Consider the following 6,005-nt stretch of genomic DNA (forward strand, 5'->3'; position numbering starts at 1 on the left):
ATGGAGGGGTGCAGAAACGCTGCAGATCTGCACTAAAGAAGCGACATGAACTTCTTTGAAATCTGCAGCGTTTCTGCGCTGATTTTTCTGCACCATGTGCACAGCTTTTTCTTTTTCACATTGATTTACATTGTACTGTAAGGCTACTTTCACACTAGCGTTGTACGACGCACGACGAATTGCGTCGTTGCGACGTACCGACGCAAGCAGTGAAAGCGCCGCACAACGGGGGCAGCGGATGCTGTTTTTCAACGCATCCGCTGCCCCATTGTGATGTGCGGGGAGGTGGGGGCGGAGTTCCGGCCGCGCATGCGCGGTCGGAAAAGACGGTCTCGACGCACCAAAAAAACATTACATGCAATGCTTTTTGGTGTTGACGGACCAACGTCAACGGTTGCGACGTGTGGCAATGCGTCGCACTGCGTCGCTAATGCAAGTCTATGGAGAAAAAACGCATCCTGCAAGTACTTTTGCAGGATGCGTTTTTTCTACAAAACGACGCACAGCGACGTGCAGTGAAAAATCCGCTACAGATCTGCACTAAATCTGCATCGTGTGCACAGGCCCTTATTGTATGGCCATGAGAGTTCATCCTTGTTCTCAGTTTTTGCCCAGTCTCCCCCACATACAGACCCCCAGTTGGACATTTAGTACAAATAATTAAGTACACCCCATTAGAAGTGACGCAGCTGAAAGTACCTGGTATCTTGTAGTCCTGATGTGAATTGGGGATCTTTATCTTGTCAGTGGTCATTATAAATGGACAGGTTTTACATTTTTTCTGGTTGCAAGGAAAGGTACCTGCAGCTGTTGGAGAGGACAGGGAGCTTCTGACAATGATGCTTCTTAGATTTGGGGGCTGCCTAAAACAGTAGTGGAGGGTCTGGAAAAATGGATTGCAAGTGGGCATCTTTTTGCAGTAAAGGTTGTGATTTCCGTGCAGCTTCCCTTAGCACCTCCAGATTTGGATTGTAGGTGACTACTAGAGGTACCCGGTTATTTTCTTCCATAGCTTTGTAATGTAGCAGGTGATTTCTTGATATTCTGGTGGCTCTTGTAATCTGGTTTTCAATTGTTTTGGATGGTAGCCCTGATTCAAAAAGGTCTTTCTAAGGCGACCAAGTTGTTCATCTCTATCCATTGGGTTGGAACATATACGATTGTGTCTGATGGCTTGGCTGTAGACAATGGAGTTTTTTAGGTGTTTTGGATGGAAACTATCTCATTTAAGGTACGTTGGACGGTCAATTGGCTTTTGATACAGGGAAGTTTCTATTTCATTGTTCTGCAGCTTAATGATGGTGTCTAAAAAGTTAATTTCAGTGCAGGAGTAGTTGAGTGTTAAGTTGATGGTGGGATGAAATTGATCAAACTGTTCATGGAACGTCTTTAGCTGTGGCTCAGACTCCGTCCAGATGATTAAAATATCATCAATGTAGCAGTAGTAGGCCAGAGGCCTGATGGGACATGAGGACAAAAAGTTGCTTTCAAGCTTGACCATAAAAAGATTTGCATACTGTGGGGCCATTTTACTTCCCATTGCTGTGCCAGTCTCCTGTAGATAGATCTTGTTGTCAAATTCAAAGTAATTGTGGGTAAGGATGAATTTTATACGTTTCACCACAGAATCCGCATCAGTCCCTGTGTTTTCCAGGAAGAATTTGCAGGCATTTAATCAATCCTGGTGTAGGATATTAGAGTACAAAGATTCCACATCCATGGTGGCCAGGATGGTTCCTTCTGGTAGAGGACCTATTGCTGCTAGTTTATTCAATAGGTCAGTTGTGTCCTTAATGAAGATGGGTGTATCCTTTACCAGGGGTTTAAGAATACCCTCTACCCATCCAGATACCTGCTCAGTAAGGGTGCCCACACATGATATAATTGGTCTGGCAAATTCGCAGGATCCATTTTTTTTTCACAAAACAACACATCATGATGGAAAATGAAACACGGAGGTGTGAAAGAGGCCTTACTACAACATAACATCGATACAGTGCTACCACAAACTGTTGGTGTGATTACCCTCCAGACCAAGTGACTGTATTTACTTAGCAGGAGAAAAGTAATATCAATGCGACATTATAAGAAAAGTCAGTAGATTTTATTAACAGATCACAGATTTAACGTAACAATTAATATTAAATTACTCCCCATTACTGAAAACATTTACTTTGCATTTTCCGATGCCAAAGCCCACACCACGTCTAACAGTTCACAGCGTATTAACTCCAAAGATGACCTCAAGTACGATCCAGCGTTAATGAGACGTCTACACAATCCAAACCCATCATCTAAATATTGCAGATTTACAGTGTTGTGCGTGTCAGTAAGTTCCATTCACATCAATTTGTATAATCATTTATGCTTGTGTACCGTGTATACAGGCGCTCGTAATAGTGGTATCCACAATTTTTCAATAACATAAAAATCTAAATGACGTACAACACTTAGGTTGCTTTCACACTAGCGTCGGTACGGGCCTGTCGCAGTGCGTCGGGCTAACGTACCGACGCATGCTGTGAAAGAAATGCACAACGGGGGCAGCGGAAGCAGTCTTACAACGCTTCCGCTGCCCCATTGTAAGGTCCGGGGAGGAGGGGGTGGAGTTTCGGCCGCGCATGCGCGGTCGAAAATGGCGGACTAGAGGCACAAAAAAAGTTACATGTAATGTTTTTTTGTGGCGGCGGTGCGCCAAAACATGACGCACCCGTCGCACGACGGTTGCGACGTGTGGCGATACGTCGCAATGCGCCGGTAATGTAAGTCTATGGGGAAAAAACGCATCCTGCAGACAACTTTGCAGGATGCGTTTTTTCTCCTAAACGACGCATTGCGACATCCGCCGAAAAACGCTAGTGTGAAAGTAGCCTTAGTCACTTTTCAAACAGCTAAATCCTGTATTATACTTCAGCACTATACTCACTATTCTACCCGAGGAGTTACATTACTTATCCTGTACTGGTCCCGAGTTACATCCTGTATTAGGCTACTTTCACACTAGCGTCGGGAACAACCCGTCGCTGTGCGTCGGGCCGCCGTTCCCGACGCTAGCGTGGTCTCCGCCGCACAACGGGGGCAGCGGATGCATTTTTCCCACGCATCCGCTGCCCCATTGTGATGTGCGGGGAAGTGCGGGGAGGTGGGGGCGGAGTTCCGGCCGCGCATGCGCGGTCGGAAAAAGCGGACCGTCGGGAGCAAAAAACGTTACATGTAACTTTTTTTTCTCCCGACGGTCCGCTACCACACGCCCAAGCGTCGCAAAACGGACGCGACATTTTGCAATGCGTCGCAAATGCGTCGCTAATGTTAGTCTATGACGAAAAAACATATCCAGCAAGAACTTTTGCTGGATGCGTATTTTCGGCAAAACGACGCATTTGCGACGTATTGCAGTTAACGCTAGTGTGAAACTAGCCTTATACTGCAGAGCTGCACTCACTATTCTGCTGGTGGAGTCACTGTGTACATACATTACATTACTTATCCTGCACTGATCCTGAGTTACATCCTGTATTATACTGCAGAGCTGCACTCACTGTTCTGCTGGTGCAGTCACTGTGTACATACATTACATATCCTGTATTATACTGCAGAGCTCCACTCACTGTTCTGCTGGTGCAGTCACTGTGTACATACATTACATATCCTGTATTATACTGCAGAGCTCCACTCACTGTTCTGCTGGTGCAGTCACTGTGTACATACATTACTTATCCTGTATTATACTGCAGAGCTGCACTCACTATTCTGCTGGTGGAGTCACTGTGTTACATACATTACATTACTTATCCTGTACTGATCCTGAGTTACATCCTGTATTATACTCCAGAGCTGCACTCACTATTCTGCTGGTGCAGCCGCTGTGTACATATATTACTTATCCTCTACTGATCCTGCGTGACGTCCTTTAAAGCTGCACTCACCATTCTCCTTTTTTATTAGAAACAGTCAGCAATCACTCCTAACATCTTAGCTGAGCCCTTATAATGCAGCACACAGTTATTTTGCCCTACTTCTGATTACACTACAGCGTAGTCTAGCGGAAAGACTACAGTTTACTGAAAGCAAAGCAATCTTTGTTCAGACACCAAACAAGCAAGGAAATGGATTGAAAGACTGTAGCTCTGAAGCCTGCAGAATTGTAAATGCAGCTCTGGAGTGTAATGCATACTCAGAATTGGCACACAATAATTAATGCAAAAATAATACTTGTGTGTAGGTAGGAGTTTGTAAGTTAACTGAAAAAGAGTGTTCAAGGTTGTCATGTCCTTAATCTCAGGAGCTTCAATAATAATGCACCACAAACAAGAACACCTTGTTATATAAGGTCGGTCATCGCTGCTCCTTTGGTGGCCGTCAGCAGACAAACGTATGAAAAATTGTTCCAAGTTTCATGCAGATAACTGACTTTTTATCTGTGTGTGATTTGTTTTTTCTTTTCTTTAGCACCCAGAGACATGAATGGATGAGTCTCAGAGACTATGAAGTAGTGCATGCTGTGGTTTCTTTCTCCAGGACATTTGGAGAGAGAATGAAAATCGTTCATCTGAACAGCCCTACAGAATAACATGGGTCACTGTGCTGTCCAATAGAGTCGAGCAAATATGTTTGGATTCAGTGGCCAAATCTGAATTTACCATATTGGTACCCTATTCGTGGCGAACTTATGTTTGATGATCGGTTCCGAACATATACGATCATTTCTACTCCCACTGACTCTAATGACATTCAGCTGTGTTTGATGAATATTGCAAAAACAATATTCGCTGCCGATCATAATCAGAACCGAATTTTGAAAAAAAATTTGCTCAATTCATCTGTCCAATCAAAAATCTGTTAGCACACGTCTGATTATATGCTCGTCTGCATGAGCCCTTAAGGAAACACAATCTTAAAGGGAAGGTGCCACCAATTTTTTTGTAGTTTGTTTTTTGTGAAATTAAGCTTAAAATAGTAAATAAAATGTATTAATGCAATGTTTGCAAACATTTCTATATGAAAAATAATATATATTTTCTCACAAATATATATATATTGACCACTAGGGGGAGCATTTTCCGTTTTAGACCTCAAGCAGCTATAGTGAGACTTACCAGCTTTACTGGAAAATCGGGGCAGTAACTGCTGACATCAGCATTTCCCTCCCCTTTTGGGTGGTCTAATATCCCTGGGGCAGAATGAAGAGCAGCATCACAGGGCAGAACCATTTTGTGTGTGACTGACCTGTGATCTGCTACCACCAGCAGTTACTGCATCAGAAACACAGCTAGAGTTTACAAAAGAGCAGAACATAGTGGGCTCAGCAGCATGGTGGACTGGAGGAAAAGTGAAGACATGTGGTGTTTATGTATGGAGCAGCATTATCTGAGCGGAGCTGTCTGTGACTCATCCCTCAGTAAGATAAGAAGGAGATCCAGGTCTGCAGTGAATGGCCAGGCATTGTGGAGGGGGGAGAGATACATTGGTATGGCTGAGAAAGACTGATGGGAGAGAGACCTGTAGAATGATGAGTGAGACACATATTGAGCATGCTATGCTATATTGTGTGCATGCTATGCTATATTGTGTGCATGCTATGTCTCTGCTGTTTTGTGACGAACACTCTTGCCATCCCCCCTTCCCCCACCTTAATCCCTGTCCTGTCAGCTCTCCTGCTCTCTCTCCAAGTGTCAGCTCCCTCTCTGCAGGCTGTGAATGCAGCTTACCAGAGATCTCTGGGACTGTGTGTGAGGAGGCAGAGACAGAGCAGGAGAAGCACACAGGGCAGCGTGCTTCTCTCCTGTGATAGAGTAAGTGGAGCTCAGCAGATAGCACTGGGCTATAATAAAATGGCGGCTAGTCACACCTACAGCAGTAAGTTGTACAGCCCACAGAGGCGTGCCCAGCTCACTGCTAATGTTGCTGCAATGTTATAGATAGGAGATAATAGACCGGCGCTGACCCTATGTCCATGGGGTGCCGTAAAATGACACTGATAGTGTCGTGAACTGCTGTGAAACCAA

At 44.6% G+C, this 6,005-nt stretch overlaps 1 long non-coding RNA gene across 1 annotated transcript in view; it reads left to right on the forward strand.

The window, feature by feature from the left end:
• Window positions 1-5,045, forward strand: part of LOC143765789 (uncharacterized) — a 58,987-nt gene extending 53,942 nt beyond the window's left edge. The window contains exon 3 of the long non-coding RNA XR_013213460.1: window positions 4,450-5,045. This is a non-coding gene — a long non-coding RNA (uncharacterized LOC143765789). The remainder of the gene's footprint in view (window positions 1-4,449) is intronic.
• The last annotated feature ends 960 nt before the right edge of the window (window positions 5,046-6,005 follow it).

Source organism: Ranitomeya variabilis, chromosome 4, assembly GCF_051348905.1.
Source record: "Ranitomeya variabilis isolate aRanVar5 chromosome 4, aRanVar5.hap1, whole genome shotgun sequence".
NCBI classification, from domain to species: domain Eukaryota; kingdom Metazoa; phylum Chordata; class Amphibia; order Anura; family Dendrobatidae; genus Ranitomeya; species Ranitomeya variabilis.